General features: G+C 41.6%; 1 protein-coding gene across 1 annotated transcript in view; it reads right to left on the reverse strand.

The window, feature by feature from the left end:
- Window positions 1-1,777: 1,777 nt before the first annotated feature.
- Window positions 1,778-25,802, reverse strand: part of LOC128768746 (urotensin-2 receptor) — a 36,383-nt gene continuing 12,358 nt past the window's right edge. Inside the window, exon 4 of the mRNA XM_053881844.1 lies at window positions 1,778-1,857. The gene's annotated coding sequence lies outside the window, so the exon portion shown is untranslated. The remainder of the gene's footprint in view (window positions 1,858-25,802) is intronic.

Consider the following 25,802-nt stretch of genomic DNA (forward strand, 5'->3'; position numbering starts at 1 on the left):
AGTTCCGTTGAGGGTCCAAATACCAGCATGACCTTAACATACTACACAAACTTAATGGGTTGACCTACTCATCCCCTTAAATAAGTGCTATAGTTGGGGCTTTAGAATTCATTTGGCAGTGAGCTAGCTGTGGATTCAATGGCCCATTGAACAGCCTGCTAGATCAACTCTGAGTAACAGTAGCAAACTACTGGTCCATATGAAAGGGTGATTTGTACTTAGTAGTTGACCGGATTCAGATTGGATGAGCAGCCACATTCAAGTGCCACAAATACATTGAAAAACATCTCCTCTTATTATAAATGTATCAGAATCAGAATCAGAATCAAATTTATTGCCATGGTCAGTGGGGAGACCACTAACTAGGAAAGTGCTTTGGAATAACATGCAGTCAAAAAGTAAATAAATAATAAAATAAAATAAAGTAAAATAAAAATAAATAAATAAATAAAATGAAATAACAAATTCTGCTGGCTAGATGAGTTCACAAAAAACAAACATCAACAGAAAGAGGTAATTCCGAGTTGTGATAGTCTCCTCCACAATTGAAGTACATATTCTAAACATATAAAAGTTGTCGACAACATCCATCCAGCTGACAGTAAAGAGCAGCGTGCTGCATTTTTGTTCACTATCACGCACCGGTTTATGTGCATCATTGTTTTTTAACTCATTTCTTCTGCTGAATTGTGCTGAAATTACAGGAATGTATTTCTTTCTGAGGTGTAACTTTTTCTCCAACCCATTACATTTTGAGACATACTAGATGTGATTGTCTCTCAGAGGTGTGACGTGGCCGAAATAACTAGAACAAGCACGCATAGATGTGTCTCAAAAATATGGCCAATAAATCAAACAAAACTGACTTGCTGCAAAGGTACATCTTCATTTCACATGACCAACATGACACTGAAGTTAGTTTGAAATGTACTGAGCTGGAAATGAGATGATTGAAAATACAAGACAGGGATGACATATTCCTTTTTATTTGACTTGAACATCATTTATTTAAGCCTTGAACCTTACTTTAAGTTTTTCATTAAAGAACCCTGAAAGTCGTTCAACATCTGCGTTTCCATCATGCATTGTTTTGTGTCATTTTTTAACATGCTTTATCTTCGTCTTTTATTGAGGAGGCAACGTCTTTCAGTCAAGTTCAGCCTTCTTTTGGCATTCAATGTCAGCCATTGCCACAACAAGTCAGCCTCCTCCCACTTAACCGATCTATTGAATCCTCCCCGGTCACACCTACACACCTACTATGCTCTTTACGATCTAACATTCTTCGTCGCACGTGGATGTGTACAAACGCATAAGTCAGGCCACTCTGACTTCATGATTTGTCCTTCATATATACTCATGTCTTATCTTGTTTCTCCCAATGAAGACCTGAGCATCACCTGTGCCTTTTCTAACTCTGCCTTTCTCCCCTTTTCTAGTGGTAATACCTCTGTCACATTGTCACCCACTGTTCCACCCTGCCTGCACTCTAGTCTTCACCTCTCATAGTCCCTGACCATGACTTTGAATGACTCGCCCTTATTTAGCAGCCCATCACTAAAAATGATAGTACTATTTACATGCAGGCTGACACCCCGTCTGGAACTAAAACATTTACACTCAATGAAAAGAGTCTTCAGTTGAAGCTACTGTGAATTCCATGACCAATAATTTTATATAAAGCTATTTTGAAACTTGAAAAAAAGTAACAACTGACACTTGTTGAGACGGCAGTCCCTGCCCTCGCACTTGATCCAACGTTGAGAGTCTTTCCATTGTCCCTGGGTCCCCATGGTCTGACATGAATCCTCTACAATCCAGTCCTCTTCTCTGTCGACCAGCAACACCCATTTATATCTGTGAGAGACAAGAGAGACAAGTTCTCGTAAATCACTACATCTCACTGATACAATTTCAGTGAAATGAAAATAAATCACTGTGATTCAATAACACAACAAGAATACATTTGATCTCACTCATAATCCACACCGCTGAAGCCTTAATCAGATTAAGACTCTATCTTTCACCATGCGTAAGAAGTGTCTCGTATATTGCCATTACCCCCAAAGGTTGTCTTATTCCTCACATTTTTGGGCACCACACATCTCCTAACATTGTGCATAATAGCTCCATATAGCAGGGATTATTGATTCAAAACGTGGTTATGCTTGGCCATTTGTGCAATGTAAAAATAATGTTCAAAGCTACAACAATAAAGGCTGTTTATTTGATTAGGATTTTATTTTGATGTTCAAATTGGATATAAACATTAGAAAACCACATCTGTATGGCAAGATTATGTATTATAGTGTAAGAGGAAAAAAAATGTGTTGAAAATTGGAAACCAATTGCTGACTGCTCTCGTGTTTAAGAGTGAATTAACACAGAAGTTATCATCTCTATTACAGTTTATTACAGTTATTTAAATGTGCTTTTGTCATATGGTAATGTCGTATGGTTATGGTATTTTGTTATTTCAGGGTTTATACGCTTGTCACCACCAGTAAAACAACTCTTGAATTTAAAGTCACTGATGGTTCAGTCAAACTAGCCAGACTGACAAAGTGGAATCACCTTTTAGTTGGGAATGTATGCAGCACCAGCCACATATAAATCCCATTGGTTTTTGTGTGGAAAATGGCAGCTGTAAATATGTTACTTCAACATTGGAATTCAGTGATAGCTACAAGAAAAAAAGACAGTTTGGATATTAGCAGATTTTCTTCTTGGTAAAAAGAACATTTATTTTAAAGAATGGCTTCATTCCCAGAGCATCACTTGGAGTCGATTGTTCGCTAAGTAGATGATGTGACCTTCGTGCAACCCAGCTGCAGGATACACACCGAGGGCCTGAGATAAATGGCTCCTGGACCGCGGCGCGACTCAAGAATTGATCCGTTCTATTGTGTTTGCTGTAATGTTGTGATTTTGTCTCATGCTCAAGGTTGTGGCTTTCATGGGCTGACATAATGGGACAGGCAGTGTCCATATGATAAATATTTTCTACATGTCGGTTTAGTGAAGGGTATAATAGAGGGCATTTGCATTTGTGTGTCATGACTCATGAGGGGCTCAGATGTCTCAACAATGTGCACCGTTCAGCCGTATAATTGTGACCACCTGCTATCACAGCATAGATTTCTCTTTTGTGCAAGTGAAAGGAGAAGAGGTGAACCACAAGCAGGATGATGGGTTGTCATCATTCACTTGGTTCTAATGCCAATGCTCAGCAGCGGAACTTCAGAAATCACTCAGGGTCCACAGATAGGGGGGATGCTTTACGCTGAGAATCACTGGGCAGCATACAGTACGGAATCTCTCTTCAGTGTGTGCCATTGTTTATGAGCTGAAAGTCTGTTCGACCTAATTCGAAAACTTGATTTCCTCAACAGCGCTGTTGCAATTTTGACCAAATCCGAATGCTAGATTCATGCTAAACCATGTGAGAAGCTCACAGATTGCATTCCGAATTCAAATATTTTGGTTGGTTGGTGTGCATTGTCAATAGTGAAGAGAATTGGAAATCATAACAGATGACCCAACAACAACCACACACACACACACAAACACACACAAAAAAACAAAGCAAAAAGGAAATTGAAGAGAAACCCGTTTCAGACGGACAAACACAACCAACCAGAGGCTTATGTGTGCAGCTAAAGTGCTCAATGAAATCTCCACGCTCGCAACAGAAAGGTCTAAGAATGCATATGGTGTGCGACCGATAGGGAGCTGGCTAGTTTAGCAGCAACTGAGAAGTGAGATAAGCTCACGCGAACACTGTTCAAGATGAACCTGCAGCTCATAATGTCATTTATGGCGAGAGGAGCCCGTCTGTCTTCCCATGTCTTGCCTTTGTAAGGTCCAGTGGCAGGCATGGTCATGCACTTCAGCAGCGACACTGCACAGATAAAACACTTAGCCGTCGCAGGCTTCGTGGCACATCTATCCGTCAAAGCAAAGTATCTTTTATGGGTGCTATATTATTAAAATGCTCTTCTTCTACCTTGTCATTAAGTCTACTGTATGCACATTGAAATGTATATATATATTTTATTGCGTAATTCTGCACATTTTAAACATATGCACAAACATTGTAGATGTGAAATTGTGCTGAGTGCATGCTCTGAGGAAACATGACTCCATTTTTTTGCATTTTCATTTTCACTGAGCGAAGCATGAAAAACCATATCCAGTACCTGGCAGCTGACTGGACTAAACTGGGATATATTTACATCCAATCAAAACTAGCGGTTCTCCACACTCCAACATTTGCTGACAGCAAAGTAAAATGAATGTAACGTTGGAAAACATGTCTCTTCATGCTATAAATGCAAGTCAGTTTAGTGAAAGTGAGTATAGCTCCCCACGCTAGTTGTTAAAAAGTTGCTAACAGAAGCTTGGACACCCTTGATCTAGATTGACAACTGTTTCCCCTTCACAGATTATTCATTGAATGTCATAAAGTTTCATTTGCAACACTCTGAGTAGCACAGACGGGATTCTGAAAGTGAGCACTCCCTAGAACTCAACCGACTCTAGACATAATCTGAGAAGAGAATGTCTGTTTTAAAAGTAGGTCATTTCCTTTCATTCAGTTGTGCTGCCAAGAGATCTGTGAGCGGACAAAATGAATGGAAACTGGCACCACAGACCAGTTGTTGGATGGAGCTACAAAGTCAGATCTCCGTAGACTAACTATAATTTGAGTAATAGTTCTGTCATATATGTTCCAGCAATAAATGTGGTGTTTCTTGACAAGAGGTGAATGTCTCCAAGTGCGTTCCCTCCACACCGCACAAAAAAGTAGACCGGCTTCTGATGAATTGTTTATGGCTAAATGGGGCCCACTATTCTCTTCCATGTCTTAAGAGTAGTCCAGAGCGCCAGCACGCTGAAAGGTTACCGTAACATATACTGAAGTGTGAAAAAGCCTTGCCAATCCATTTCTGAGTTATTTAGTTTTAAATCTAGGCACTCACTTCTACCGATTCATTCGCTTTGTAAGATCATTGCTCCCTGCATCTCCCTTACGTAAAAACCGTGCCACGAAGCATTAAGTTTGTTTTTGGTGGCAGCAGGGAAACATCTGCAGATGTTTCACAGACATAACAGGCTGTGTTGCAGGTTTTCAGGATAAGCACTCGTCTAAATTTTTGTCTGTCAGAATCTGTGAATTTGTCCTCTGGAAGATGTCGATGTCCTCAAATCAGTGTCCCTGTCGGGACTCCCATGTCATGGGATTTTGATGCTACACTAACGTATGTGTTAAAGAGATGCATCTTACCAAGTTGACTCAATTTTCCTTTTTTTTTTTCTTACAACAAACAGGTTCATGTAAGCTGCTTCGAATGCTCTGGTCATTGATATTTGTTCAGTTTACTAGTTCTTTGCAATCCTTATCAGTCATTCCATGCAAATGGCGTGTTTCAAGCAAAGCAGTCATTTCACAATCTTTAACTACATATAACATTGAACATTTTCCATCTGATATTAATGTGAAGCAATTACTATGAGAGAATAGTCAAAGAAATCCACAATTCATCCCCTTTAAAAAAAACAGACAAGAATTCAATCACTGCGCCAAATGTGTTGAGTGAAATGTGAAAAACAAAAAACTCAATTTACTGTCAATTTTGGCAAGGAAAGACTTGACAATGCCCTTCACAAACCTCTATTTTGAACTGATTAGTATCTGCTATTTATTATGCAAAGTCTCTTCCACTTGCCAAATGCTCTCAGCCACTGAGTCATGTATGATTACAAGTGGCAGAAAATAGATCTCTTCCCACCGGCTGTTCTCTGAGCACCTGTTATAACTTGAATCTTCTGCTGCTGGCTCCATCTATTAACAGCCGTGGCTTTTCCCTCATCATCTTTTTTTTTGTTCTTTCCAACACTTTTCCACTCTGCCATCCAAATTCACGGTTCCGGACCAACTAATGTCTGGCTCTGAGTCTGACTCACTGGCATGGACGCGAGTTGTCATCAGGGACTCACCGACGCACCAACCCTGACTGGATCTATGGTACCTGTTCAGACAAGGAATCCATGACACACTGAATAGTCAGACCAGTTCCATCAGCTCCACAGCAGCGTGATGAAAAAGAAATTGCAGCTGTTATCTGGATTGCTGCTGTTGTGTTTTTCACACAGCCCTGGTTTAACCCGGGCTGCCTGTTTATAATGTGAAATAGAGTTCAGGACAGGCCTGAATCACACGAGGGTGTCATTTTGGCTTCATGCTGGAGGTAAATGAATGTTTCAATTATTTCTTACCATAAAAATCCATCCGTCCGTATGGCATCCAACAGTTGTGTCCATATCAGTAACGCACAGGGTGCTAATAGGGTCCCTAGTTAATGCTGCCTGTGCAATATACCAGTCCATGCAAATAATGTGATGATGTTTTGGCATATACTTCATTATTTTCTGCTGATCATTTGCCGACTGTCAGGAAGAGCCAGATGTCTCCTCTGGGTTCAGCTCAGCAAAGTGACAGATGGTCACTGAGCTGGAGAGAAGAAGGTGATAAAATCTCTTGGCTCAAAATCTGCTCCATTGTTTGTCCATGTTTCAAAAGGTCCCTCCATGTCCATTGTGTTATCAAATTCATATCTTCGATCTTCTGCCAAAGGGGAACACATGGTTAGCTCTCGGTGAAATTTTGAACATGATGCGAATGACTGGGCTGCATTACAATATCGTCCTGGTAAAGTCTTAAGTACCTTTTTCAGATAAGTTGTATAACTACATATAACAACACGCATGTTTTTCAGAGTTATAATGATTACCCCTTTGTATCTTATTAGTTTTGTGCATTGCAATTTGAGCATACATTTTCAATTTAGCGCTGAAACATAATATAGATTTTGGTTGACTTTTTCATGCAAAAAGGGCTGATGAACTCAACAAAAATGCTATTTTTTTCCATGTATCTATATCTATGTATTATCTATAGAGTAATATTCACAATAATAGGTATTTAAATGACACCTCATTTAAATAAACACATTCCTAGTTTATTTTTTGAATGAGAAAAGACGCATTATTATTAAGATAAAGCGTGGTATGAAGTAGTCTTAGCACACTGGTAACAGACATTGACAGATGGTAATACATTTAGGCTCAGTTGGGCCCACAACTACAAATAGTAACAATAATAATAATATACAGGAACTCAGTAAAGGCAGCTCCCATCTGCCTTTACTGAATGTGCACTTTTAGAAAATGGACAGTTTGACTCCTGTGTGTCTCCTGCTTACCCTTTTGAAATCCTGCCAACACTGTCTTTAAGCAATTGCAACTTCCCGATACTTGCTGGTGATAGAGAGAAGGAGTCGTGCTTGACAAGAAGGGAGCCTTGTGGAGTTTATTTTGGGTCATCTTTGCAGTGACTTAAAGTATTTCATTGTAGCGGAAACATTGTTTCAAAATAAATAAAAAAGATGAGAGTTTTTTTTCTTCCATCAAGAGGAAAAAAAAATGAAGGTCCTATTGGAACAACGTCAACAGGAACTTTTTTTTTAACAACAAGCTTATTTCAAAGTCTTATTTTATTTTTAACAGTAGTTCAGTTCAGACTGATTCCTCACCTCTTTGGTCCTGTTTTGGTGTATACACGAATGAGGAAGTGCCTCGGCCTACCCAAGTGACTCAGTTGCATTGGGCTGGAGCCCAAATCTTAAACTTACTGTGGAAGTACAAATGTACCAAAGCAAGTATTGAAAATACCCTCAGAGGATTCCCTGGTCCCACGGTCCATGCTGCTCCCATCTTTGCTTCAGGACATTGTGGGCATAGTACAAAATGGCAACGGGAGACTGGGTTCAGAACCAACAACACTCACAATGCAGAAGGCTACTAAAGCAGAGCGCCTGCGCCCGCAAAATAATTTGTGCTAGGGCTGTGGTGCAAAATCAAGGAAGGGTGCTGGATGAAGTGGGAGTGGAGAGGAATGAATATCAACTGGAACAAGCTGCCTACGCGCCTACGCTTCTATCTCTGGCCGTGAGAAGATGTCTTCAGCATGGCGCCCCAGAAACCCCCAAACCATCTAGTGCCTACCATCCTGGTGAGCTGCAAGACCATCCTTACCAAAGGTAAATACACTCGGATTGCTCAGTGGAAACCAACATCGCTCGCCCAAGAGGGACCGAAGAAGATGGCCAAACCAATATCTCCTGACTCACACCCAGTAAACCCAGTCAGAACCTCGCCTTCTGACCTGAAATTTCAGCCACCGACCTGGAGCTCTGGTCCAATCCCGTGTCAGTGATGAAGTGATAGAAAGGAAAACTTTAAGCTACAGCATGCAAGCGTGTGAAGCTGAAGAACAGGACTGGTACACCAAGTAACTACTACTGCAAGACTCCTGAATGCCGTCAGAAATGGAGTAGAGGAGTGAAACTGGAGCCACTGCAGATAGAAGCAGCACTTAACGTTGGCTAAAGCGGATGGACACCCCTTTACACCAGACCATGAGGATACCCCAAACCCACTTAATAGCTTTGGTTTTTAGTGTAACATGTCATAAAAATTTCAAGTCATTCAAATGAATCCATGCTACTGTGGGATACTTGTCCTTGGCGGAAAAAAAAAAATCTTCAGTGTCACTTTCAGTGAGGACTGAAAGTTAACTTGTGCTGATGCTTCTCACTCTGACTTGAGAATACTTTGGTTGAAGCTGATTTTTCAAATGGCCATGACTCGGACATTGATGCGTAGCTGTGATTTCACACGAATGCATTTGATATTCATCATTTCATTTTTTCTTCAATTCAAAATGGCATTGGTGAGGTTAGCAGGAGGAACGAGTGAGAAAGTGGGTTGTAAGATAGGGAATAGTAAATAAGTGCATGGCGAACGTCATGCTCACTTTATATCTATTGTTCAATCACTGGCCAGACTGAGACCCCCTTTCTCTTTTAGTCCTGTCATGACGCCTGCTTGAGTCGTGTGTATTTCAGATTCTCCTTGGCTATTTGTGTCCAAGGTGCTGGAATACAGCGTGGATATATTTGAGTGTCACATTTCACTTGACCTAAAGCAAGCTAAACTCAACGTGCACGCTCAGCAAGTTTCACAGTGAAATTCTGGTCTTCTTAGTCTCCACAGTCATTTCTGACACGAGAAAGAGAAACAGTTATCATATGAAGATGTAGTGAGGAGATATGGAGCAAAGGCCATGATATTTAGAATAATTTACTATCACAACTGACATAGATTTCATCACCAAACTTCTTTTTACACCACAGCAGTGATATTCATTCTCCTCAGGTGCCATTTGGTTTCTGCATTTTGAATAGTATGTAATATGGTGTGTAATATTCATCACGTCAAAGTGAAGCTGGTTAAAATATTGTTATATGGTGCTCTATTTTTTGGGGCACTGCTGCTTGTTCGACCCAAATAATTTAGAATTCCATGTAATGCGGAAATTTGCTCTCTCTCCATATCCAACTAAAGAATTTTGATATTTTAAGATCTGGTCCCTTCTTTTTTCCTCAGTCATTTCAGAGTCCCCCTTTTTTACGATGGAGAACTAGGACCACATAAAGTAAAAAAATAAAAATAAAAAAAATACTGCAAATACTTAAGATTATGCCACAGGATCACCTACAGCAGTGATTCTTAAATAGGGCTGAGATGCTTTGTGTTTTACACCTCCGGGCCGTGAGAGCCATGAGATGTTTTAATACACTTGCCACATATGGTGTCAGTAGTTTGTGACTGAATTGACTTGACAGCTGCAAATTTGTGATAGTTACCAACTACTGTATGAAGAAGTTCTAATAAAGGAAAAATGATAAAGTGATGATGCCCCCAAAAGTATGGACTGTTCACCTGAGCAGAATTTAAAATTTTTGAAAAAGAAAATATTTTATGATAATTAGACATTGTTTTAGTATCTGAAGTCCCTGGATGTTGTAGGGCTGTCGTGGCTGACACGTCTCTGCAACATCGCATGGCAGTTGAGGACAGTGCCTCTGGATTGGCAGACCGGGGTGGTGGTCCCCCTGTTTAAGAAGGGGGACCGGAGGGTGTGTTCCAACTATAGGGGGATCACACTCCTCAGCCTCCCTGGAAAGGTCTATTCCAGGGTACTAGAGAGGAGACTTCGGCCAATAGTCGAACCTCAGATCCAGGAGGAACAGTGTGGTTTTCGTCCCGGTCGTGGAACACTGGACCAGCTCTATACCCTCCACCGGGTGCTCGAGGGTTCATGGGAGTTCGCCCAACCAGTCCACATGTGCTTTGTGGATTTGGAGAAGGCGTTCGACCGTGTCCCTCGCGATGTCCTGTGGGGGGTGCTCCGGGAATATGGGGTGCGGGACCCTCTGCTAGGGGCTGTCCGCTCCTTGTATGACCGGAGCAGGAGCATGGTTCGCATTGCCGGCAGTAAATCAGACCTGTTCCCGGTGCATGTTGGTCTCCGCCAGGGCTGCCCTTTGTCACCGGTTCTGTTGATCACTTTTATGGACAGAATTTCTAGGCGTAGCCAGGGGTCGGAGGGGATCCGGTTCGGGAACCACAGAATTTCATCTCTGCTATTTGCGGACGATGTTGTTCTGCTGGCCTCATCGGACCGGGACCTTCAGCATGCGCTGGGTCGGTTTGCAGCCGAGTGTGAAGCGGCCAGGATGAGGATCAGCACCTCCAAGTCTGAGGCCATGGTTCTCGACCGGAACACGGTGGTTTGCTCTCTCCAGGTTGGTGGAGAGTTCTTGCCTCAAGTGGCGGAGTTTAAGTATCTCGGGGTCTTGTTCTCGAGTGAGGGAAAAAGGGAGCGTGAGATTGATAGACGGGTTGGTGCAGCGGCAGCAGTGATGCGGTCGCTGTATCGGACCGTCGTGGTGAAGAGAGAGCTGAGTCACAAGACGAAGCTCTCGATTTACCGATCGATCTACGTTCCCACCCTCACCTATGGTCACGAGCTTTGGGTAGTGACCGAAAGGATGAGATCGCGGATACAAGCGGCTGAGATGAGTTTCCTTCGCAGGGTGGCTGGGCGCACCCTTAGAGATAGGGTGAGGAGTTCGGTCATCCGGGAGGAGCTCGGGGTGGAGCCGCTGCTCCTCCACATCGAGAGGAACCAGCTGAGGTGGCTCGGGCATCTGATCCGGATGCCCCATGGACGCCTCCCTGGGGAGGTGTTCCGGGCATGTCCTACCGGGAGGAGACCCCGGGGAAGACCCAGGACTCGCTGGAGAGATTATGTCTCCGGTCTGGCCTGGGAACGCCTCGGGATCCCCCGGGTGGAGCTGGAGGAGGTTTGTGCGGACCGGGAAGTTTGGGCTTCCCTGCTCCGGATGCTGCCTCCGTGACCCGACCCCGGATAAGCGGCAGAAGAAGGTGAAGGTGAAGGACATTGTTTTATTATATATATTTTATAGAATTGTATTCATGACATAAAGTTTTTTTCTCAACTGGTTGCATCAAGGGTATTTTTTTCCCCTTTTTCTCTTTAGTAAATCTGATGAACATGACTTGCACTGCTGCTGGATGGACTTTTTCATGACAAATATCTTTGCGCTGATCATGATATTGCATGTCGTTTCGATGTAGTAGTATTTTGCACAGTATTTTCCACATTGCCGATGCTGTGACCTCCACTCCTTCAAGATCCAAAATGTTGAGGCTTATCCACATTGTCTCCAGTGAAGTAATTTTCTCCAAGATGAATTATAATAATGCTTCTTCATTGCACTTTGCCACGCGGAAGAAGACTTTTTCTAAAAACACCATCATCCTGTTGCACAGATCTGAAACATAGCCTGCACTTGACTCTTAGATCATGTTTGCTCTTTTGTGGGATAATTGTTTTCAAAGCGACACACATTGGTTTTGAAGCATTATGATCATAAATGTCTTGGAAACTGCAACTCCTGCTTTCCTCATTTGCCGCCAAGTCCTGGTGGCAAATGGTGATTAATGAGCTGATCGAGCATCTGGGAAGTGAATGGAGCCTCCAGTTTCCAACCAAATGTTGCTTTTTGACTAAATACGACTGACAGCCTCGTTGGTGTGGCAGATTTTAGGAAAACAATAATATGGAGATTAATTGAAGGAATTGTCTAGCTCACTGTTAACCTAGCCAACATGGTGTTTTAAAAATTCAGTTTAGGAAACAGAAAGAGAATTGAGTGATAAAAGTCCATTGACTCTGCCTCTGTCCATTACTGCTACAGTATTGAGTAGTAGGATGACGTAACCATCCAAATCAAAAGATTGTCACTCCTAAGGTGTAACAATGGACTTTTGCGTCAGTTGTTGACACAGAAGTCCTCTGGGCTGCATACATACCTTTTGTTGCATTTTCTTGTTTGAACTTAATCAAATGTTTCCTGTGACATTTCCTCGTGATCAAAAATAATAGTACGCAAAAGGCAATTTTCACAACTTCAATATATGACAAGTGAGGCTGGGTTGGTTTCCTAAGCAGTATCAATCTTTTTTCTTTTTTTGTTGTTGCACTGATATAGTCTCCTCTTGCACTGCACTGGGCAGTGAACATAAACAAAGTCTATTGATTGTTAACATGTCGCGAGTGGCCTTTGGAGCCCAATTGAATTCTATGAGCAGAACCTTAAGGAGTGTCACACCCCATTGCATAACCTCCACACCAACCATTTTTTTCACGTCAAACAGTTTGTTGACGTGGTGTGGCGGGAACCGCTGTCGGAGGAGAAAACATTTGGTTTGACACCTGGGTGTCATGTCTGCACTTCAACCCGTTCTGTTTTTACTGTTGTTTTCCTTCCACGTTCTTTCCTATGCTTTTATTTTGTTACTCCCAGTTGTTTCCGTTTCCTCTGTCCAGGCATATGCAGCTGGCGCTCATCGCCTCATCAATCCTCCCATGGTCCCATGGATATATTCCCTCTGACGCCAGCTACGTTTGCCAGATGGTAGTTTCAACTCCCACTCAGGTAAAATTCCCTTCCCAGACTTCCATGTTCTCGCGCTCGTCCTTGACATTTTCTAAATTCCTTCCGTGCTTGAATTCCAATTCTGCTGCAACTTTTGTTTCCTTGTTCTTCCTCATTCCACTAAAGTTAACCTCCCAACTTCCATTCATTGTGTGTGAGCTGTTTATTTAGTCTCACTTTTTTGTTATATATCCGTCGAGTTTATCCCTCGTGTGTGTGATTAGCCATCACCACCGAGCGCTTTCAGTTTATCGCCGCCTCGTCGAGCGTAACTCCGGGTGTGTTTTCTGTTCTCCCAGTTTTCAGGCTAGAGATTCTAATCTGCCTCTCTTGTTTTCCAGATTCTTCCCAAGTCCCTGTGTGTTCATCCCGGTCCGCGTATTGGTTCCTGTTGCCTTTAGTTTATAGTTACTTGTCAGTCTACTTATTTTAAGTATATTTATGTAATTTAGTCATGTGTCCCGTGTCATCTGTCGACTAACGCTGACTGCACTTGGGTTCATACCTCCGCCATCATGACACTGGGTCTCTGCGTCACGATGGTACAACCAAGAGCAAATTAAAGTGGACATTCAATTTCACACAATTAAGTTTTTGTGAGTAAAACTTTGACTTGGATGGTGATAGCCTGGAATTGTGATGTTTTTTTGTGGGGACAAAATGTTTCTGGGTGACATCCACTTCTCTCCGTGTAGATGTGTACTGACTATTCTCCTTCACATTTTTTGCATACTCTGGGTTTTCCATCGCTATTTAGATGGGTGATGCGTCAGAATTAAAGGTTAAAAAGGATGACTGATAAAATAAGTTCCTGCGACCACTTGAAAGCTCATGAATATGAATCAATGACATTTGTCTTCATGAACAGATGACACTTCCAATTAACATGGTCCACCCCTGCTGATGTTTGTAGTGAGCAGGCGACGTAACTTATCTGCTAGCGAAACTGGTATCCATGGTGACAGTCCAGCTGTGAGCAAGCACCGCTCCGTTCATGCCAGATACAACTCTTGTTAAAGAGATGTTATTTAGACAATGTTGCCAAGGGAATCTGTCTCAGTTCTTGTCTCAGTGTCATCATCATATGTGTAATCTAACAGTTTTGTTTTTTTATTTTCATTTTGCAGAAAATACGTTGTGGGGTCACATTGACCTTTGCTTACAATACGTATTGCACCTGGTCAGTAAAGCGCAGAGGCACATGTGCTCCTATACACACCATGTGACTTCTTATGCAGAGCAATGCAGTTCAGTCCATTGCCACCATGCTCTGAGCCCACATGCGCACGTCTCACTGGAAGGGAAACACTTAGAAACCACCATGTGTCAACGTGCAACGCAGAATTAGATGCAAAGGTCCACTTGCAAATGGTTGCTTTTGGGAGTGAGAATGTGTTGTACTTATCAACTAAATTTAAACTATATATTAGAAATATATAGAAAAATATGAATACCTCTAGTAAATTCTATCAGTGAATAGGCCTCCAGAATCCGGAGATGATACTCTCTCTGGGTCACAACCACTGGTGCTCCAGCAAACAGCAATCTTTCCCATAACGCGTGCAAAATGAAAGAGTTATTCGACAGGACAAATTTTCACAACTTTTAAGAAAGTGCTGAGAGACACCAGTTCACATAGGACCATGATTCACAATAACATACGCAATACTTATTGGCTAAAATGCAGTTATCAAATGTATATGGCAAAATGCTATTGCACAACATTGGTTGACTGGCTTGACAGTTGGAGATTTGATGTTTCAAGAAAAGGTCAGCAGATGTGCATCTGCAGCTGGTGTGTTTGCCTCACCAAAGATGAGTGCAGCATGTCTACACTGGTGCAATGGAGAGGTCCTCACAATGAACGTGAGGAGCCAGTCTGAACTCTGATTCCAAAGCAGTTTGATTGCCATTACAGTGGTACAGTGCATACATCATTGGTCTGATATTGAAGGCCAGTGACTCAAGCAAGCAGTGCAGTGTGTGTGAAGTGAGTTAGTTTGGTGTACCACATTGTTGAGATCTTAATTAATGCCTGTTGTGCGTGCGAGCCTGAAGAACGCACTGTAGGAGAAGCGATTTCTGACACTCCAACGTGTCTGTCATCACTGGTAGATTTGGAAGTGAGATAGAACCAAGTCATGTCTCAGTCATTTAACCAGTATTACTCTCAATAGTGGTCTAGATGGACTTTAGAGACGGACTCTATCATCAACGCTTCTCAACACTCATGATTATGAGTTTATCAGAGGCTCCGGTGACGCCACCATCCTCCGGCCTTTAGAAGCTAAACAACCAAGCGTGTGGACAATATGTTGCACATCATCTCATTTGGACTGATGAGGAAGTAGGACTTTGTTTCTGAGAGATTTTAACAGAAAAGTGTGGAGTTGCTGAATATGCCGTTTAAGAGTGCAGTGAGACGCTGCAGTTTGTCAGCGCTACGTGGAGTGGACGTGGCAGTGAGGATTATGCACATTTTCTACTGTAAATACTTCAGACACTGACCATGATGTGTTCAATAAGGGTCCAATATAATTTTAAAAGACACCCAACCTTCTAGATTTTATATTATTAGTTGCTCTTCAAACGAAAGTGACGCCTAATCTATACAAAAATCTAATTTCCACAAATGGTACATGCACAGTGGAGAAACATGCTGCTGAATGACAAGACTTAGACGAGAAACGGCTGAGGGAAAATGCATACAATGTCATGATAACAATATCTGAATTTTCAATTGTTAATGTAGGTCAGAGAAGGCTTTGAAGGCCTTGGCTGCAGGCCACTGATCAAGTGTTGAGTATGTGGTGCAGGGCTTGAATCAGCACACGATGTAGTGGTCTGAATCTGAGTTCTGTATGCAGAGGACCGGAGTTTCATGCTTTGTTGTCACGATAGCTGGGTTTTCTGTCGGTCTGAAGCAGCCCAGGCTTTAGAGATTTGTGAGTCATTTTTCTGAACATCAACAGAGAAGTTAAAATGCTGTTTATGTGGCACAGTTCTGCATTAGGAGTCATGTTCATTTAGATGCTAATATATGCGCTAGTGGCATCAATTGTAGATTTAGAGAGTCAACTGAATTCACCGACTGCAGTAATCAGATAACTGTGAGGTTTCCATGCTCATTTTGCAAACAGTATGAAGATTCAAGCTTCAGAAGAGCTCGGTCAGATTCATTTTGCATTTGGAGACTCATATTCACTAAACATGACATCGACTAAACATGACTCCTGTAGAGTGTGCAAAGGAAAGAGCTGCGTATTCACATAGGAGACGGAGAAAACAACATTCCAAACATTGTCACTCAGAACAGTAGAAAAATGTCTAACGTCAAAGAAAAGTCAAAGCCTATTGAAAGATTTACAGATTTGTTTTCTTCCAGCCTGTCCTTGGAAATGTATTTCCCATAACTCCACGAGGGTCAAAAGTGACCAGCGACCAATCCTTTGCTGTTAAGAATTCATGGAATACAAAAAAAAAAACAGGTTTGTTAGGGTAGCAGAGAGAAAAAAAGGCATTTGCTGACGGCTTTTGGTCATTGTTGAGGGATTCTTCAGCTGTGAAAAAAAACCCAGACAAACTGTCATTTTACAATTAAACAGAATCTTAACTGGCGTCTGAACTTTTTTCTGCAGTATTAAAGTAGCAAGACAGCATTTGTTGAACTCACAAATTCATATTTAAATTCTTCGAATGCTGTGGCTAACTTCCACCCCTTCCACTGAGCGTTCTCAGGTCAGTGGCGCTGGATAAGGAGCTGTGTGCTGGGCATCTAGGTGACAAACCAAAGACCTGTCTGTCTTTTGATTGAAAGCCAGACCAGTTAGAGATCGAACTGAACTGATAATAATCCTTCCTCCTCCTTTCCTCCTTTAAAATACACTAAAATGTAAGGTATCAGTCATTCCAAGTAATATCCATGTATGAAATATGGTATCCAAAGCTTTTGAATACCGGATCTAAGCTTATAACTGGAAGACTTGCTTTGTTGCCTACCACTGTAGATATGTGGCGTTGATGCATAGATCGCAAAAATCCCATCATCGTCACCCGTACCTGGTCACCAGCAATGCTGGTGTCTCAATCAATACCGGGGCCCATACACATGTGTTAAGCTCACACGGATAGAGAACCTGTCAATATATGTATTGTATGAAGACAATATGATGTGCTCGACACTCAGTAGGTCCTGCGTCACCAGCTGCATCTGAAGGTACATTCCGTCGACACAGTGGTGGAGGGTATTTGTACAGTGTTGTGTGCTATCGATCTTCCGATCCTTTGTGGGTTCCATGACCACATGTTCTCACTCTGAAGGCATCTCATGTCGATGGTTGTCAAGTGGACTTTGTTGTCACAGGGTGGAGCAGAAGTCAGCCTCATGAGAACTTCAAAACGTACAATCAAATGCTTGAAGAGAGAATGCATTTGAGCAATGACACTGTCGCTCTGCAGTCACTATGTTTCTGATTGGACGGCCTGTCTTCGCCCCATGACCATGAAGCATCTGATCTACGATTAAGTGCTGAAATCTGGCACCTGCCCCTGCTCTGATCTGCACAGCTTGACAGAAGCAATTTAGTTTTCTCCCTAAGATCGATAAGAAATTTGTTCTCCCAAAACAAGTGTTTTGTGCAAACTGAAAGAAAAAACGATTTAGTTACGGAATCATTAAAATTACATTCAAAAGCCAAAGTCAAAGGTTTGCGCTCAGAAGAGAAGTGTCACAAGAAGAGCAGGACATGTGATTTCATTAGATTGTTTCCAGTATGTGTTAAAATAATCAGGACCATGACTTTGACCATTTCTGATGTCCAAGGCACGTTCATCTGATGTGGCATGAATTAAAGAGGCCCAGCATCTGTCTTCAAGAAGCGCCCATTCTCCTCCACACGCCTCCATCCACCTCATCCACTCCTGCTGGGAGGTTTTTAATCTCTCCCTTTACCATGCGGCCTCGCAACGTGTTGCATCCCTAAGAATCTAATTTCAAACGCTAATCTATTTACTTCTGCATCATGATAGGCATTTCATTGGTTTTAAAAGGCTATTTGGTGGTGATGTACTGTATCATCTGTAGGTTCCTGGCTGAGATGAAACCTGCTGTGTAGCTTCTCTGAAGGGTTGCCGACAGTAACTGGAAGCAATTGAAGGTGATGTTCAGTGTCCTTTCTATTATGGAATCTAACGTTTCCATGGTAAATACAGTGCCATAAGCGATGCGGGATGTGCCGATACCAACACCTCAAGACAGCATCCAACACCTGCTACAGTGTTCGCTCACCATGTTCTGCAGATTCAATGGATAGTAGATTTTTACAAGACAGTCAACTCGTGGCGGCGGTTTGGTCTGCAGAACATGTTCAGCTGTATTTTAAGGATTTGTGGAAAGATGATTTGTAAGCAGTAAAGAAACTCTCAGTAAATGAAATGAAACTGCTTGTTTATTCACCACAGACACTAATTTATGCATAAAGGAAGCATGAAATTTCAGAAAGAGAAAACGTGCTGTTTAGTCTTCTAAAATGAAGTGATGATTTGCGCTGTTTATGGACTGATTCTGCACGTGGATGAGCTCATGCGGAGAAGAGAGAAACGCGGGATGAAAGGATGAAAGATGAAACAGTGCCATATTCACACGATTCAGATGGAAAATGTGGCTTGGAGAGTGGAAGCTTGTGGAGCCATGAGCTCAATGAGCCATGATGGTATAAGAATATCTGTCACAAGAAGCCACATTTTTCAATTTGAATAAATGTGGTATATTACTGTATCAGATGATGGAGCCATACATACATTTAAACAACAAAATATTGTTGCATCATCATTATATTCAAGTTTTTATATCACCGTATTTAAACTAAAGCTCTTTTAATGTCTTGAAAATATTTGTATAAGAATTTCAAGTACATTCAGAGTAGTGGAAACCCTGGCGAAAAACATCTCTGAACAAAAGCAAACAGACTGCTTTTTTTTGACCAGGCACCTTAAGAGTTCCATTTACGAGGAAGATCAGATCAGTCTCTTCACCTGCAGGTTTTACTCACACAAGATGACTCAACTTCCTCTCAGCATGCAGTTTCTCTGGTAAACTGGTTTGACAGTTAGACGCGGCCAAACATAACACATGGAGGACCTGAGAAATTGCATCCTCCCACATATACTCTTTTCCTCCCTTTACCCTACTGTGCTCCATCTGCGCCTCATTCTGCCACTTGAACCTTTGCTGACCTTCTTTCACGATCATATATGTGATCCTCACAAGGATTCACTGTGCCATGCTCGATGTCACCTGTCTCATCTTCCTCACAAATTGGAAGAGGACGCTGTAAATGTAAACATGTTTGTTCTTTCCTGTGACAGGTCTATACCAGGCTGTTTCCCTGGTGGCTCGGTTCTGTCAATCGGTTAAATAAATATGAAGCTGTAATCCCTTTCTTCCCAACCTGTCAGAGCACATGAATAGTGTCATCGCTACATGATAAAAGCAAGCAACATTTCCTGTTTGTCAAAAACACAACTCGTTCATTGTGCAGCATCTGACAACACTTGTAATTGATTTTATGCTTTTCACGGATGGAAGAAGTCCACAAGGGTTAAATTCCAGCGTGGCGCAACGGATGTCTTTGCACACGACACATGCATCACTTGGCACTCACTTTCAACATAAGTGAACAGGTTGATGTGTAAGGTCACACGGAGCAGGACATCCTTCTGATGCTGACGTCACCAGAGGAGTGGGGGTTGGAAGGATTTTCCAGAACCTCATTAACCTATATGCCCTCTTCAAAATCAAATGGCGATTTGAACGTCAAATGACCTTGAAGTCTAACCTTGCATGGGATGACATGAGCCAAATGTTGACAGAAATAGAGCCTATTCAACAATATGAACGACAAGCAAACATTTTAAGGAGGACCCCTCGTGTTCGAAAAGTTTTGGAAACTTGTTCACCTCAGCACAGACAAGCATTCTATTGTCCATGTGATCGATCACTCAATCAATTTCCTGTACATGCTGACTCAAGGTTACGGTCACAGTCATATTTGCTTTCTGTCTGGGAGGATAAAACACATCACTACATATAGGTGAGAGGCCAGGGAGACAAGGATGAGGTCAACTGACTGGTGTTTCACAATGACCAGTGACGTGTAAACGTGCTGCAGTCACACTTTGTGACGCGCAATTTAGTTTTTTTATTTGTCACTTTTTTAACTTTCTTGTATGTAGAATCCAGCTTCACATACGAAAACATTTTATCCTCAACAACGCTTAATATAGCATCCATACATTGAAATATTTTGATATTAAAAACATTCCCATCCTACCAAGTGCGTTTAAGTCTACTTTGTATCTTTCTTTCAGGTGAATTTTCCCAGGACGCACTGCCACAGTCATGTATTGACAGACTAGGTGTTGACATTACATCACAAATGTGAATGAGCTGATGGCATACACATACTTGATGATGATGTATTGTCTCAGATTTGCTCAGGCTGCATCTCCCACATGTAACCTCTCATAAACAAATACGATCTTGTGGCCACCACAGTGTGTGAAACCGAAGGGTGATAGCAGACAAAACTTCACAACTGATACTTACTGTAATCGAAGGTGACACTTGTAAAGTTTTGGATGCGTAGAAAAACTAGTTTAAATTATGCAGCCTTCTTTCATGCACCTCTACACCATCAAGCACAATCTCCCTTTAGTCTTTAGGAATGATGGTGCTACTGAATCTTAGATCCCATGGCCTTTGGGAGGCCATTGCAGCTGAATGCGCTTTGCGCTAAACGTACTTTCCACTGTTAAATAATGCATCTGTTGTGACTACAGTGGCCTGTTCAGGCCCTGCACAGGTGCTGGGGGAACACTTTCAAACAACTAGGTCTGCCATGCACAGACCTCAGCTCTACTGTCATATACCGAGACCTTAGATCTTCTAATTTTACCTTATGCAGCTAGCGACCTCGACGCTAAGTGACACAACCAACCACAAGCTGCGGCACAACAGTATATTTACCATGAAGGTCTCAAGCTTGGAGTTGCCAAGTTTGCTATGTAGCAAAACTGCCACTAGAATCAACATCTGCGAAGGAACACCACACAAATGTTTGCAATGCAGCCTGGTGACAATATGTTAAAAAAAAAAAAAGGCTGGCATGATGCACAACGGGAAACTTTTTTTTTTTTTTTTTTTCAAGAAATGCTCATCTCCTATGCTGCTGTGGAACCCAACTGCAGTATGCCTAATTCTATTCTTGCAGAAAATAATCATGCAGCGAGGCAGACCTGTTTTGATTTTGCGACGTTTTCATCCCAAATCATAAAAAAATGATGCAGAAGACTCGTTCAATATTAACCACTTGTCATTCCCATCCACGTGTGATATGAGTCAGTGAGCATTTGTGCCTGCGTAGCGTTTATCTGCTCTCCCTGCTGCTGACCTGGGAAATATGAATCCTGCAAGAACGTATAAAACTTCATCATAACCCCGTCACTGACTCTGTCCACTGTTTACTCTTGAAATAAAATGCATGTACTGATTTTTTTTTTTTCTTTTTCTCTTGATTGCAGAATATTGCAGCTGTGTGCTTGTGATAGCATTTATTTTATTTTATTTTTTTTTATTATATCTTCGCAGGTAATTCATTCACTCATGGGGTCACATCACCTGAAAATTGATGATGCTCAGGTCCTCAATGGAAGTGACTTGGAATGACAAGTTTAGCATCTTTTAGAGAAAAGTTTATTAGATGAACATTTCATGTAGAAAGGTTTGGAAACAAAGTGGTTTGGGCACGGAGAGAGGAGAGAGAGGGAAGACGCTGGAAGAAGAATGTTAAGAAATGGAAATACTGAGGGGAACAGAAGAAGAAGACAATCAATGAGATTCATGGATGAGATGGAGGAGGACATGGAGAGAACAGGGCGTAGGATGTATGCATAAGATAGATAAAGTTACAGGCAGCCAAATTTTCATTGGAAACTCTTCTGGGAAAAGTCAAAAGATAAAGACACTCTATGATGAGGATCCAGATCGACAGGTCAGTAAAATAGCAGCTGCATATCATCTGCCATGTTAAAACAAGTAATGATTTCCAGCAGGATAAAATGTTTACATTCAGCTCTCAAAGTGGACATTTGTATCATGACAGTTTACATTAACACTCTCAGACTTCCACAGCAAACCGCCTCTTTTCTGAACATCTGGATGCGTCGACAAGATCGAGGCTCTTCACGCCGTGCTTTATTTGTCTTGGTGATGGGTTTCCCTTCCTCACTGACAGTGCCTTCCATAACCGACAGACCAGGGGAATATGTTTCGCCGAGCAGGGACGCTAATGGAGTTTTTTTAGACGGTACAAAGTGTCAACAGGCTTGTTATTTTGTCTATTACAACCAAGTATTTATAAGAGAATCCACTTCAATTGACACTGGAATGTGAGAACATTTACCCTCCCATTCCAATGTGAAATTGTACTCTGTACTTGACTCCAAATTCAGTTCTTTCTGTGTGTGGAGAAGTTGCACTTTATGGGGCTGAAATAAAGATGGCACTTCACTTGTGGAAAAACATATTTAAATGCAAACCAAATGGATAGTAATAGACATTATGCTTTTTTAAGACATACAGCAGTGCGGTAAAGCAATCATTGAAAGTACCGAATATCCAAAATTAGAGAAAATATATGATCTCAAGTCTTGTACTTTGTCAGTGTGGAACACATTTGACAATTGACCAGAAGATGAGTGCACACTTCCAGCTCCACAGAGCTCACAAACAGCCAGATTCTGTAACTTATAACTGTTATTAAAGCAGTTATAAGTTACAAGCTACTCTCCCTTAACCCCCACACACTATTCACTTAAAATGCATAGTCTTCAAATTGTGAATGTTTCTGTTTGTGGAATTTCTCTTTTGAAATTTTGGTGGCTGGCTGGGAGGCAAAGGGTGTCATGTGGCATATCTCAGTAATGACACGTTCAGTCATCCAGAAGTCATCAACATTGTATAGATCTCATTGAAATACGTGACTTCTGTAACACATTTTTTGCCTGATATCTATTTTAACTTGTATTTGTACTACACTCAAGCAGGCTTCTGACTTTCATTCATGACCTTCTAAAGTGTTTGTACACAAGCACACAGGGAGTTTCCTCATCTTGTGGTGCGCCATCAGAGTTTACGGAAAGTACATTATGGAAACACTGGCTTTTCTGTACCAATGTATGAGAAATAACTATCTCCTTCGCAGTCGGTCAGAATAAACAAGATATATTAATACCATCATAGGAAAACACATCACTAACAATGCAAGTTGTTTGTTTTGTAGATACATATCATAGCATATATATCACTCATTTACAAGGCCGACTGCCATGAACATGACAAACTTAACTGCCGGCATCAACGGTTATGGGAGCAATAACAATTCCGCGTGATTGATGACCTTGCAGAATACATTTCTACAGTTTTTCACACCACTATTAGACTCTGCGCTGATCCATGAATGACTTCATCTCTCTTTATAGAGTTGTTCTGCTGATATTTTATGCAAGTTTCAGAGTTAAATGAAATATTTAGGAGACTCTGTTGTCTTTGTATCATCGGCGTGAGCCCTGACTAGATTAGCAACCATGCTAGCTAGCACTTGCTTGTCATGTCATCTCCTAAAACCATCATGGCATCTGTGTTCTGCAGCACTGTATGGTAAAGACAATAAACCAGTGAATCTCATGACCCCCGAGACTCATTGTCGCACAGATGATGATCAATAATTGTACATTAATGCGTACTGATCAAGAATGAGCTTTGGTTTGCAGGTGGATCTGTCAGTCTACTTTCAAGCACAATTTTTGCACACAAAGGCGGTGCATTAAATTCAACGTCCCCTAGAATTACAATTGTTCTCAACAATATTATTCTGTCTAATTGTGAAGAGTAGTAGTTGAGATGAACAGCCACCACAAACTGCACCTCAAAAGTCGTATTTTGTACAAAACAAAGCCAAACCAGCAGCAGAGCGCAGAGCTGCTGGACACAGTAGACATGCACTCACATTAAACAGGGAACAGAACTGATATTTAATGACTCAGACTTGTTTATGTAAGCTTTTAATGACTTTAATGACACTAACTCACACATACACGCGTCCGCATTGTGCGCAGATGCCAGACACTTTTGTCTTGGGTCATTGGATCAGTATTTACAAGCATGTTTCCAGTGAAGGACCAGCCGACTATAAACACATACAGCTGTCCTGGGTCAGTCAAGGCACTCAGCACACACACATTTACACAACAAGTGTGAAAGTTACTTAACCACACACCCTCAATGTACGGGAAAATATTATTATTAATGAATTATTTTCAATGAACATTTTTGCTAAGGACCCACAACTGCTTTCGCAATGCACTTCATTTGGATAACCTGAGCAATGTATGTATCCACTCCTTCACAATTTAGTAATGCTGACCTAGGAAGCTATAATCTGTAGAAAAACTGTCAAAACTGTAGGATATTTTGAATAAAAAAAATTTAAAAAAAGGTGCTGCTTCATGTGAGGTCATGTAAACACAAGTACATAATGAGATTAAAGAGTAAATAAAGAGATTGTTTGAATGACCCACAACAAAAATATTTATCTGCCACCGTCTGTCCACACTGTTCAAATTTGCTCTTGTAATTTTCTTTCGTTCATAAACACAACTCAATGCAGCATCCCTGCATTTACATGCTCCAGCGCCATTTTACGAGACTCATTCTTTATTTTGCCTCCTACTTGTTTAATGACACAGGTGTTTTGGCAAAAAACATGTCCTCATTCTTATCTTGCCTTCTGTCCTCCCTCCTCGTCTTCCTTCCTCCCCCTCATGAAACCTTTACGAAGCGTCAGCCAAAACCCTGAAGCATAAAATCTACAGCCGCCTCCAACACCTCCTGAAGTGCTTAAAGGCAGTTAGCATTCTATAATCACTTCCAGAAGCAGCGCTCGGGCTGCTACAGTAATACTTTCCTATCACCAGAGCCATGTGTCCTTTCGGTTGCTCCTTGTTTAATTTCCATGAGAAATGTCGGCATGGACCTTCTATTTGGATGCTGCATAGGTGTGACATACTGTAGCAGTGTCGTCACACCACATCAAGTTTTTCCATTACCCTGGATGCCCAGGATGGTGTGTGTACCCAGGAGACTCTTTTTCAGAAGAGTCATTTGCTGCGGCCAGGCAACACCATGAACTCTCCTCCCAAACCTCAATCCTACAAGGTGCACAATGTTAGTGGTCCTCAGACAAAACGGTCCGACATCTTAAAACAACTTTTATTCAAGACGCTACAAACAATTTTGTTCAAGACACTCTAAACTAAGTTGTTGCCCCTTTGTTTTGGTTCACTGACTTGTTCCTGCACTCGATGTCAGCCGTAGAAAACGTTTTCTTGTAGCCAGGTGACTGTCAGTGGCAATAATGATCACGTCTGAAATTTCCAAACAAATTGCAAGCAATAGGATGTCCACATTCTCCTCACTCTGTTGAACAGGCAGAGATGGAAGCAGTTGGGAATGCAGCTTAAATGAAAGAATAAAAGGAAATGTCAACCTAAATCATTTCAATCTAATGAAATACAATGATTATTCTTATTTATTTTTCACGCAATTACCATTCAGTGATATAACATGATGCTAGTACAGTTGCCACTCAGAAAATGTGGCGCACCTATCTCATTTCCAACTGTGAGCGAAACTTCACTTTTGATGCCACCCCATGTGCCACTCATCCTTATCTCAAGAAACCACTATGCATGTAACTTTTCTGGCACCAGAGGAGCGTAACAAGGCTGGATCTCAAACTCCACTGTCCTCAA

This window comes from Synchiropus splendidus, chromosome 1 (genome assembly GCF_027744825.2).
Source record: "Synchiropus splendidus isolate RoL2022-P1 chromosome 1, RoL_Sspl_1.0, whole genome shotgun sequence".
NCBI classification, from domain to species: domain Eukaryota; kingdom Metazoa; phylum Chordata; class Actinopteri; order Syngnathiformes; family Callionymidae; genus Synchiropus; species Synchiropus splendidus.